Here is a 12944-nt window from a genome sequence, read left to right on the forward strand (position 1 = left end):
ACAGAGGTAAATACATGACACTGCACCCCAAAAGTGGAAAGTTCAAGTGGTACACACAGGAAAAAAGGGAGAAGAAACCAAGCCCTGCTTCTCCCAGCTTTCTGATCCCTTAGAGAATCACACAAGTACAAAACCATGAAAACAATAACCCCAGCTGCAAAGGCAATGAAGCAATTTGTTAGGGAGATGACATTTTTAATGAGAAACACTTGCTGGAGGAGAACAAAAGGCTCTGTTTGGTCAGAGAGATGCTCTTGATACTCTTCTGAAGTGCATGAAAAAGTAATTTCATTTAAGCGTCATACACAGAGCAGCTGAATTTCCTGGGGCTCCAGATGTTGTCCTGTGCAGATGCTGAACAAATGGAACTCTGTCTTGATGAAATGAAAAGAAAAAAGCAAGCCTTCCTAAACCAAAACCCATGCACCAGAGTATTTCATGTCTTAGAAGAAGCAAAAGAGAAGACAAAGAAAGAGAGAGAAAGCCATGCAAAGTGGGTGAAAAGGAAGTTCTTGAACCCAGCAGCATTGCCCATAGGATGGACTGTTCTTAATCACCCGATGGATAATTGAAGGGGAGACAATCTGGATTTGCAAAATACCAAGATCTGGCTCTGTCGCCTCTTTTTCTTGGCTTTGCTCCGTTTCTCTTTGACAGTTATCTGGCTGTGATTACACTGACTTTGTTCCCTAAGAAGGGACAGATTCTGCAAGCTTTCATTAGGCCAGAAGTTACTGGAACATTCTGGCGTGAGTGACAGGCTCAGAATCAACAACTGCAAAACTACAATCAATATTTGTCTGTATTGACAAAGGGGAAAAGCTCCCAGCTGAAATGACACAAGTTTCTCTCCTGAATTTTGGGGAGGGCAAGGGCTTTGGTGCCTCAGTAGTGAAAGCTTATGAAATAAGAGATCAGACCAGTATCAGCTCTCACATTAATGAAGACTAATGAAGAATAATGACCTTGATATTCAGACACTTCATTCCTGAACTTTGGGGTGGGTGACAGAAGTAGATGGAGATGATTCCTAGGCTTTGTAAGCCATACAGGGCCTATACAGATCCTGATGCAAATCAGAATAGCCTTAGGCCTGCTGGCTTATGCTCTCATTTTTTTCTTCTGCCTTTTTAGGCTCTGAAAAAAAATGGACACTATTCACTCTTTCTTCTAAGGCACAAGTCTCCTTCTGACACAACATTATCTTCCTGCTAAGTGGTAGCAGATGACAGAGTCCAAAGCACTGCACAAACACGAGAGCATCCCTGCCTCTTACACAGGGCCCCTTCCCAAGAAGGCAGTGCTGTCACAGACAACTCTGCCTTTGAAAAGAATAAAATAAAAAACCAAAACAGTAATAAAAGCCAGGTTTGTGATGCTGGTCCATCAGCAGGTGGTACTGTGTAGTCAGTTTATAGTGAGCTAAGTGAGAAGGATAATATTGTTTTAAATTGGGATTTGGAAAGGTTAGCATCACATCTGACACCTCCCTGAAGGGCAAAACTGAAGAGTGACACACCAGAGTACACACCAGAGGAGGGGCAAGCACGCAGTGGGTGTGGTAAGTAGATCTGAATAAGAATAGAGCTAAAAATCTGAAAAAGAAAACAGTGTAGTGCATGCAAGTTATGAGAAACCAGGGACTGACCTTTTGCTTCTCTCTGTTGAGAGGCAGAGACAGGCAGAGAGCAGCTGCTCTCCTGCTCACAGGGAAGAAGCTGCTTCCAGTAAGCCTCACCAGTCAGAGATTCAGGCAGAATTCAGGCAAGAAGCAGATAAGAGGGTTGAAAAAGAACATTCCTTGTTATTTTTTAAAAGTAATGCATCATAGGTCAAATGAGCTAGTTTTGTCCAAGCTCAGTAAAACCTAAATCTTCGATGACCTAATGTAAACATCAGCAAACCAGCCACGGTGCTGGTGGCTCACAGAGGAGCATTGTGCTTTGGGAGAAACCTGCTTGAAGCAATGCAATAAAATGAATTGACCTTAGGATGGAAAAATCAATTTTTACAGAATTATTGGGTGTGATCTAATGACTGCACTGAATAACCCAAATTCCAACAATGGGTAATGCTTTTAAGCACGTTACCAGGTTTTGTTTCATGTATATGTTGCCAAAGTAATCCCTTTGCACACACAGAAAGCAGTCAGTGAAACTTCACTTCTGCTGAGCACTTATGAGAGCCTTCCACAAGCAAGCAATCTGTTATTTTATATTCTAAAGAGGTTTGCCTTAAGGCCTGCCCCCACCAGCAGTCAGCAGCACGCTGACAGTCTCCAAGGTCTGATTGCTAATGAGGAGAAAATAATCACTGGGGAAGAGGGAAACTAGAGATAAATAAGATATTTTGCCCTCATTTTTTTCTCCAAGCACACTCTAAAGCAGAGCCATGCTGGAGCCATGTGGGACACAGGTTTGATCCCACTGAATTGTTGCTGCGAGGATTTTGGGGCAGGGAGCGTTTTGGAATTTCCAGAGCAACAGCAAATGCTGCCACACGAGCCAGCACAAAGGAGACAAACAGGGAGCGGCGCTCAGGGGCTGGGGACTTCAGGGCACTGAGAATCAGGGTATTTTTAAGGGTGTGTTTTTATGGGTGACCCTCTTATTGAGGATAACACCATTCCAGAGCAGGCACTCTGAAATCCTGCTCATGGGAGCAGACAATGCAGAATGTCGCTGCCACCCCACGTTGCCTCTCTCCTGTGTTATTTTCCCCAGAAATCCAAGGATCATCTGCATGGCAGATGCTGGGCCTTCATCTGACAGAGAAGCCAGGGAAAATGGGCTGTGTGCCTCTCCTTAGAACCATGGAATTATCTCTCCTTGTGCATCTCCAAGCAATGGACAGCCAGGCAAATCTTTGGTAGTGTAGCAGCATCCAGGGTATCATTAAAAACAGCCTGGATTCAAAATCCAAACTGTCTGTATCCATCTTTTTAGGGACTTCTTTGCTTTCTCCATATTTCTTTTGATATTTCAGAATAATTTTAAAAATTCCCCTAGGCATAAATAGAAAAAAATTTCTTAAAATCATCTGGAATACCCAGCTTCCTCACAGATTGCTAAGTGAACACACTTATCCCCTCAAAAACACCAGGGAATGATGATTTCCTCATTCAGGAATCGAATGTTCATTTTCATGCGTCATTAGAGATGGATAGCTCTAAAGGTAGTCTAAACCTTTAAACTCCCCTGTCTTTTAGTAAGGGGAGAAAACCAGGAGAAAGACAAAGAGAAAGGAAATAATGAACATTTGCAAAGCCACTAATGAGCTATTGTGGGTCATTACTTTTATTTCCAATAGGAATTTAAATTACAAACTGTTTTGAGAATCACTTGCACTAGGCATTTACTTCATAATGAATGTGACTGCAATTTTAAAAAGCTGGTGTGCAGGATGGTAGAGAGGCCATAAAGAACCCAAGTTACATATTGAATTCAGTGTACACATAATGACCATATTATTTCTAGGGAATTAACTTTTTTTTCCCCCCTAACTTTCCAGACTCTGAATCATTTTCTAATAGGATCTCAACAGGCAATAGTATTAAAAATGTGTTAGATGTTAGCATCTGGGCCAGGAAAAGCATGACAATCTAATATAGAGAGCCTAACTAGGGCATTCATCCAAGCCTGCCATCCATCTTTCCATTCTCTGTGGTGTCTCTCCCACTTCAGGGTACACAGATTGAGCAAGTCCTTGGAATAATGGCATTTAAATGAGGTCAAACCTACCTGATGAGGTTTCCTTGCCAGGCAGGTTGCAAGTCCCAGAGAACTGATTCCCAAACTGCAGCTGTCTCCCTGTCAGTAATGCCAGTTTGAACACAGGAGTCGTTTCAGTCCATGGAAGCAGATTAAAACCAGCAATCTCATTCCTTTAAAGGGAAAAGAGAGTCCCAAAGAGAACCCCAGCTGTCATGATCTTGAGACTTGATTTTCACTCCACAGTGGAACTAAAATGAAACCTTTCAACAATTCCCATGAAAACTTTCAGAGGAGAAAGACAAGCCAGAATAATGAACTTGCTGGGTGGGTAAGATGAGCAAACTGGAACAGCCACGTTGGGATAAATTTGAAAAAAAGGGGCTGATTGCCACCTTCCTGTGCTCAAGACAGAAGATTCAGTTTCAAGAACCTTGTTTATATTAAACAAATCTAATAATGACTATAAAGCAGCCTGATCTGCAAAACTCATTCTTTTCCAGTTTCTGATAAAATGGCTTCTTTGATAGAAATATTTTTAGAAATACTTTTTTTTTTTCCCTTTGGTGATCCTAGTTCTTAAGACTTCAGGGAAAAAAAACCCAAAATCTTATTTTGACTAGCATGAAATTCACTGTCAAGATTTAAGATGTCCATTTACCCTCTTCCTATTTATCACAGTAGAACAAATGAGGTAAGGTTGGGAAAAGAACAGTAAATACCTAAATGAAAAATATCTGCATCTTTCCAGTGTGTCTGCTTTTTCTGAGGTACCCAGGGAGGCTAATAATAATCAATCAGCTGCACAGTGTACAGCTGCACATCATATTTGGATGCTAGTGAGCTTGATTAAAGTCTTACTTCAGTAGGGCAGACTGCTAAGAAACCAAAGCTGTCTTTGAAGGCTTAAAATTGCCAAAGGCAATATGAAGAGAAAGAAGAAAAGGCATTTTAAACAAATTAGCCCATTCACGTGTTTTAGCTTAGGAATCTTTGCAGAGAATAAAAGAAATCAAATCACTCAAATCTACTTCCAGTGGGTTCAGTATGCAATGCTTATGTTCCCTCCCTTTGGGACAGATTTGCATAAAGGAGCTGAACTCAAGATTTGTTCAAAACTTATAACTAAAGCTTCAGTGTTTAGAGATATTTTGTTTTCCTACTCATACACACAGAATGTGGTCAGAACAATGGACAGGACCTCTTTGGACACAGTGTCCAGTCCCTTATACTTCAGGTACTTACCATTTTATAGAATCATTCAGAAACAGTCTCTTTTTTTAAAAAACAATTTTAAAAGATCAATATAACATCAAGATGCTGCCTCTTTTTCTAACATGGACATTCCACTTTATGCCAATCCACCTGCCTGCATTAAAAAGCAAATCTCTTGCAATCATTAATCTGTAGGGAGACACAGAAAAATATGAATTTCCCTTCCAAATGCTGGCCTTCACTTATACTTTGCATGTAAATACATTAGTCCAGTTGAGCTGGGGTGCTCCAAAGTCAAAATCCATTTAACTGAGTACATTTTGTGCTCTCAGTACCCCATTCTCAATCCCCCAAGAACATGAACATTTCTGTCTCTCTAATATCTCCAGTGGCCAATAGAAAGTAATTTCTGTGCTTAATTTAGTACTGACTCAGGAAATGCCTAAACAAGACAGAATGGGTTTTGTTATCATCATCATCATCATCATCATCATTATTATTGTTGTTGTTGTTTTAAGCAGAAGACAAAACAAGAGGGAACAAAAGTTGAAGCTATTGAGAGTGAATGGTGTTTATTTTCATTCCAAAGGAAAAAGATTTACTTCCAAGGCTTGAGTATTTGCAATGTCCTCATTAGTCAGAGTGCATAAAAACAACAGAGAGAGGAAACAACATCTGAACTGGAAAATGGGCTCCCCAAATGTTACAGGACCTTGAATTGCTACCTGTGTGTGGTTATTACAGACACTAAGGTAAAAAGCAGAGCAGTGCTCATTTTTATTGCAAGAGAGACTACATGTAAGCATGTGCATTATGCTCTAGCATGTTCCATCCATTATTCACTGATATTTTTGATGTACAACTTTGCTTCTGCCATGGATATTTACATCAAAACAACTTTTGAAGAAGCTGCTGCATAAAGTACTCAAATGACTGGGAATCCCAGGAAACATCAAACATTCGGTTCTGCATTTTTTTGAGAGTACTTTCAGAAAAACTCCAATTTTGGCTTGGTATTCTCATCTGAAAACATTCAGGCTCATAATATTTCAGGAGAACATTTACACAGAGCTGCTTTGAGGAAAAATAACTTGAAAAAGAGCAATAGAAACTTCATTTTGGCTTTAATTATAGTTATTATTGCAGATCAAGGGATATTAAAGTAGTCCACTGCAGATGGACTCACACATATCAGAGGTTTGAAGGGAAATATTTCATTGGCAAATTGCTCATAATTCCTTATTGTTGCACCACAGGGCAAGCCAGACAAAAATTATTAAAAAACCCTTTCTTAAGTATCACTCCCACACCTGGAGAATGGCATATCTCATTTTAAATTGTGTCTTACAAACTTCAGTACAGGAGCAGTGGATGAGAGTTAGGTGGGTAAGTCTGGGATAAGGGAACAAGTTGCTGAGATAGATGAGGATTTAAAGGAAAACAACTTCATTGAGAAGTTTGTTCTGCAGGGAGGGTCCAAAGATAGGACCAGAGCAAGAAGTTTTAGCAGATTGAAATAGCCAAACCAAGTCCTTCAGCCAGCATGAGCAGTCAGAGCAATCTGAGAAGATAAATAGAAAAAGAAAATTTTACATTTTCTCTCCTTCTGTGGCTGGCTTGCTGACATGATTTTGCATGTTTACTGTCATGCCCAAGCACATGTGGAGTGCAGTCAGAGGCAAAGAGGAGGAGGGAGAGGCAGTAGGAAATCAAACAAAAGTCCTATGAAAAGAAAGTCTGGAGTAAAAATAGCATGAAAGCTCTGTTCTGTTATCACAGGGCCAGATGTGGCAAGGCAACATATCTAGAAATAGTGTGGGTCTCAGATGGTGTTTATGTGTCCATCTCTGTTCATGCTGGTGATATATTGCCTTTATTACTGCACTCATGTGCACCCACAGTGCAGTCTCTGAGCTATAGTGCAAACCTGAGTAATTACATTAATTTATCACACACACCTCTGGCTGCCTCAGCACCTCCTCCCTCCTGAATTATCTTAGCCTTCCAAACAACACTTTGTGTGAGAAAATTTTAAAGTGTTTAAGAGGGAGGAAACCAGTGGGCTTCTATAAAACCTGAATAAGGTATTACAAAATATACCCTGAAAATATTTTGGTTCCTTCCTTCTTCTCTAACAGCTCAAACCAAGAGTAACAGCAGTGTAGTCACACTACTGCTCTGCAAGAGGACAACACCACGGGTCAGACCCAGGAACCACAGGGTGAAATTGCCTCCAGCACCAATAAAGCTTAATATCTCTGGTAAAATTATTAACCCTAATTGGGGTCATTATAGCTCCTTAGCACTAGCACCTCACTCATTCATCTGTGTTTCAAAAGCAGGCCAGGTTTTGTCACCACTGTTGGTGTTCAGGGGTTACTGCAGAACATCTCTGTTGATGAAGAACTCCCTTAATTTTTACAGCCTAAATTAAGCATTGTTTTTTCTGTTCCCTACAATGAGATTTTAAAAAGTGAGCTAAAAATACTCTCACAATTATAAAATCCTACTCCAAGCAGATCAACCTTACATTTGTAACATCTAAGGACAGACAACAAAGAGCAGCACTGAGCTTTTACTGCCGTGGAGTTTGGGCAGTGGAAGTAACTGGAACACTACACCAGGAAGGACAGATTAAATTTGGTATTTTCAAAAGTCCTGGCCCCCCACCACCTCTTTTGTGTGGCTGCTGGTACTCAAAGCTTCCCCAAGGGCAGGACAATCAAATAGGTTTTGCTATTAATTTCACATCTGCACCAAAAAGGCTTCCTGGACACTGGCAGCAAGAAAACAGCTTCTTCTGGGTCAGGGATCCTCATCTTCTGGGCTTTCCTTCCACAGCCATCAGGTGAATGAGATTTTTCAATTGTCCCCCATCTCACACAGACCCCAGCACACCTGCAGAATCATGGCTTTTACCTTTGTAAATCGCTGTAAATTCTGGTGAAGGTCTCAGGTTGTTCAAAGCAATTCTGTGAATAAGATATCATTGATACATTTACACACCGATCCCAAAGAGATTTCTGGGTGCAAGGGGGAACAATTCATCTGTTTCTTTGAATGCAAAATTATCTACAGACTCTTAGACCTGCTTTAAATGTTCAGGCCACCTTCCATACAGATACATCCTAAATTTCCTTTTCCTCTGAATCAATATAAATTTCCAAGAATCCATTATTCTGCCTGTAGCATTCCCTTACTGACCAACTTGATATTTTACACTCCAAAAATCAAATTAGAAACTTCCACAGATATCATTACCATTTTCCCTATTTTCCTCATTTAACATCTCTCCTTCATCCTTTTTTGAAAGTCCTTTTATCTCCTCTTAACAGTCATGAATGCAAACACAGAGAGAGGATGGTTCAGCTCTCTGTGCTCGTTCCAGTTGAATTCATCCCACTTATAAAGAAGTTTAATTCCAGTTCTAAAGAAGTTTAATCCTACTTTTAAAGAAGTTACTTCTACTGGTCTCTATCTGCTTCAAGGTTACGTGACTGAAATCCTGAGATCAGAACCAGACACAGGAGCAGCTTATTCAGCAAAGCAAGTGAACTATTTTAATATAAATCAAATCTAACAGAGAGTGTGATTAGGTATCTAGTTTAATATCACACAGCAGGAAAGAAGATTGAATAATAAGGATTTTGCATCTGAAATGCACTGATAATTCAAATTCTTTGGGTTCTTATGGCTGGGCATGTTTGTGTGTAATTTATTTTAGTCTGGCAGTCTCAATTTAAGAAGAAATTAAAGAAGTCAGTCTATAAGAAACTGAGATCTTGTGATTTCCATCATCTTAAAGGGGAGATGAGGCCTCTTTAAGCTACTGGTGACAACTTGACAGCTCAGAGAGAAGCAGGCACTTGGTTGAACACCAGTGCACAGAGGTCTGCCCCAGCTGATGCTCAGGGTCACCCCACAGCATCACCCACCCTGGAGATTCCTCCTTGGGGACATTTAACAGACAGGTGCTGGGGCCAGCTCAGCTGTCAGTGGGAAAGTGCCCACATGGGAGAATCAGGCTGTACAGGATGGCTCTCAGTGCTACCTACAACAGATCTCTCAACAACATAAACTTTTAGCATCTAAACATTTTAAAACTTGAACAGTAACCTTCAAAGCTGATCAGACCGAGCAAAGGAGTTGTTTGATGCCTGAAATACCTGGGAGAAATTCCTGCACCCCCATTAGATCATCATATTCAAGATGTTTCTCCCCTTCTCTGACGCTGTTTAGTTGTTAAATAAGAGAAATGCCCTTCAGTGATGCCATCACACTGTGCTGCTAGATAAAACCTGGCCTCACAAATTCCAAGAAATCAATTTTGCACAGATGAATCCTGCCACCTTTGATATGCAGAATTTGTACACAGCAGAGGGGAAGTCTGGCAATGAATTCCCATTGCTTAAAATCTGATCTCGATGCACAAAGCGAAGCCTTGAGATTAGAAAAATGCATTTGCTTCTGGGAAATATTCTACATGCAGGAACGTGTTCAGAAGGCAGCTTTTCCTAGCACAGGATTGTGATCTCTATCTGCAGCCCTTTGTTCAGAAGCAGAAAAAGGAGGGAAAAGTGGAGAAATCTGGGTAAGAGGCTTCAACTTACTGATACAGCTCCAAAGCTTTCATAACCCCCTCCCACTCCTGCACAGGCAGGAGACCCACAGAAGCAATTCCCCAAATGAACCCTCAGAAATCATTTCTTCATCTAATTAAAATCTCTTATGATCCACATAATCCAAGAATAGCAGATGTCAAGCATTACTGTCCACTTATTTTAGTGTATAAGCAGAAGTGGAACAAAAGACAGTTCAAGTGAAGATTTCCAAATACAGAGACATGCCCAGGTTCTACCAGATGATTCCTAAAGGTTGATTTAATCAGGGCTGACACTCTTTTAAGGACCCAGTCAACCTTTCTTAAGTGATGCAAAATAAATGGGGGCAAAACTCACATTAATCTGAAACTGAACTCATGGGCTTTATGAAAGCTGACATCTGCATATGAGAAAATTACACATGGGTGATCAAAGTTTCTCTCTGACATGATCTATTTCCACATTTATAGATTTGAGGAGTTTATGTTTGCCAGCAGACACACATTCCTCACACACACTGGGCACACTCCCCAAGGCCCATCCTGCAGAGATGCTCTGCAGACCCCAGGCCTGCACCTCCTGCTGCTGCATGGAATGGGGAGCAGGACTGGGTGAGGGAAGGGCTCACATTTGCTTCATGACCGTGTCCATCAAAGTGTCCATGCAGATCAGAGCCACTCTGGTGGTCACACAAGGGCTCAAGGTGCAAGTGCAGCATCCCCCAGCAGCTCCCCTCCTCCAGGGTGATGGAATGTGACTGTGTTCACAGGTTGAGGGAAGAGACGAGGATCTGACTCCATGTTTCAGAAGGCTTGATTTATTATTTTATGATATATATTACATCATAAATTGTACTAAAAGAATAGAAGAAAGGATTTCTTCAGAAGGCTAGCTAAGAATAGAATAAGAAGGAATGATAACAAAGGTTTGTGCCTCGGACTTTCTGTCCGAGCCAGCTGGGCTGTGATTGGCCATTAATTAGAAACATCCATCATGGGCCAATAACAGATCCTCCTGTTGCATTCCACAGCAGCAGATAATCAATGTTTACATTTTGTTCCTGAGGCCTCTCAGCTTCTCAGGAGGAAAAATCCTAAAAAAAAAGATTTTTCATAAAAGATGTCTGTGACAATGGAACAGCGAACTCAAACTTTGCCTGCAGAGGTTTATATTCACAAAACAGTGGCCAACTACTTTGAATTGATGTGAGCCTCCCAGTGCTAATGAAGATATTTAAGCAACCAAACCCCTGCAGCCAGGAATTACAGCTGTTCTCCTTACCCTGGGGACAATTAACTCCCATTAGCTGAGCAGGAGCTCAGGGAACAGGCAAGCTGAAAGGAAAGGTTGTCCTGTGATGATGGGATTGATGTGTCTCTTAGGGCACGATGTCCCACCAGCAATGCACAGAGCTCATCCCAAATTCCCCGAAAGACACAGAAAGGAAAACACCTGTATCTATCCAGACACCAAAAGTCCTTCCAGCATCTTGATCCTGAATTCTGAACAGCCTCAGGAAGCACACACAGTATCTAAGAAATCTCCCAATATCCGGCCATCCACAGGCACAGGACAGAAGCATCCTGATGAAACGCGCTCAAACTGGTCTTTCCAAAGGGTGCACAAGCACAGATGTTCTGACAAATATGTGCTGCAACTGGCAAAGTTCTTTCCTCTGCCTTCAGTATCATTGCATCCAGAATTACTTCCATATTATTTCCTTAGACCAAGACCTTAAGGGAGAAATAGAAGGGAAGAAGCGAGAGGAGTGGAACAATCTCTCTGTTAAATTCACCTCATGTGTGAGCACACGAAGCCAGAGGAGTTTGCTGCCTCATGCTGTGAGTGTGAGTCTCAGCTTTTGGCAGTGGAACAAAACCCTGGGAGCAGTCTGGAGGCATTCATATGTTTTGCTGCTTGCTTTGGCTACTGTCAAAGCAGCCTAAGCCCTGTGTGCTCTTTACAGAAATATGTATGCATGGCATTTTTCTGAAAAGGGTCACAATGAAAATACCTGCCATTTAGACTCCTCCACCCCCTCCTTTGAAAAAAAAAAAAAAAAAAAAAAAAAAAGTTATTAAAAAAGCTGATTTTCACGTTTTTCAAATAACAACGGCAGCCTTATCCATAAGGAAAATCAAAACAACTGGTTAAAATTATTCTTTTCTAGACTACCCTCTGCATGCCTCATTTTTTATTCATCACAGCACATATTCTCTCCTCCATGAGATCTTACCAGAATATAAAATATATTCAGACTTTGCTGCCTAAGGAAGGCCTGAAAGCCTTCAGAGCTCTTCTGAGGCCGTGCATTTGACACGGGAGGAAGGCAGCACACCTGAACCAGCTCTTTCAGGAGCTACAAGGCAGCAGCAGATGGCTGTGGGGCATCAACCCAACACTCACTCTGCTTCTGAAGCTAACTCAGCAGCCTGCAATGACTTCTCTGCTGCCTTGGCTGGGCAGCCCCTGGTGTATTTTGAAGTTGTGCTTTGACTTTTGGTGCCACACAGAGCACATTTTGTTCCAGCTCTCCAAAATGCCTGGATTGGAAGTGGGGCTGTGATCAGCTGCCTAATCACCCTCAGTACCTGACACTGCAACTCCCTGCTTTGTCTGGACAATTCAGGGTTAGGAATGGTCACCATCACCTGAGTTAGATCCCCTCTGGAATGAGTGCTGAGGGCAGTGGGAGGATTTTAATTGTGAACCAAATTACAGCCTGGACCCTGAGCAAGTTGCTCTGAAGAGCTGTCCCAAGAGGGGCAGGAGAAAGGAAACAAATCAAGAAATTTCCATCATCACCAAGATCACTTTACACCTGAAGTGACAGGAATTAAATTATCCCGCTGCTGTTCCCCCAGTAGATCAGAAAGAGCTGTTAAAATGTCCCCATGAGTCCAAACCCAGCTTCTCTCGGTCCTATTCATTGCTGCAACTCTTCAAGTTTGCTCCAGCTTCCACTGGCTCAAACTTTCTCCTAGTGCTGTAAAAGATGTGAAGTATGGCATGAAGGGCAAAGGAGCTGTATTTGATTGTTCTGGGTCTTTTCTCATGGTCTGATTGAAATATGAGGCATTATCTACTCTTCCTTTGCACCAGAGGAGCCTCAAACCACTAGCTCTGAAATGAACCCCTTTGAGGCTCTCTGATAATGCACTTCTGCAAGTATTTCACAATCAAAACGAGTCTTGGTATTTCTGAAAGACGCCAGAATCATGCCAGCACATCTGCTTAGGCTGGATGACTGACTCATTTGGCCAAGTCCTGCTGCCTCTGTTTCCCTTTCCTAATAAAATAAGGATAAAAATTAAACCCTCAGTTGACTGAAGTTCTCATCCCAGTTCCAAATATTTTTTCCTCCATTTTGTTAAATGTCCTTCAAGAAAGGAGAATGCTTGGGTTTTTTTTTTCATTG

At 41.5% G+C, this 12944-nt stretch overlaps 1 long non-coding RNA gene across 1 annotated transcript; it reads right to left on the reverse strand.

The window, feature by feature from the left end:
- Window positions 1–241: 241 nt before the first annotated feature.
- Window positions 242–3768, reverse strand: LOC115948450. The gene is made up of 3 exons (XR_004082281.1): window positions 3741–3768; window positions 1649–1733; window positions 242–374 (listed from the first exon to the last, which is right to left on the reverse strand). It is a non-coding gene; the product is annotated as an uncharacterized LOC115948450 (long non-coding RNA).
- Window positions 3769–12944: the final 9176 nt, after the last annotated feature.

The sequence above is a fragment of the Geospiza fortis genome, unplaced genomic scaffold, assembly GCF_000277835.1.
Source record: "Geospiza fortis unplaced genomic scaffold, GeoFor_1.0 scaffold330, whole genome shotgun sequence".
NCBI classification, from domain to species: domain Eukaryota; kingdom Metazoa; phylum Chordata; class Aves; order Passeriformes; family Thraupidae; genus Geospiza; species Geospiza fortis.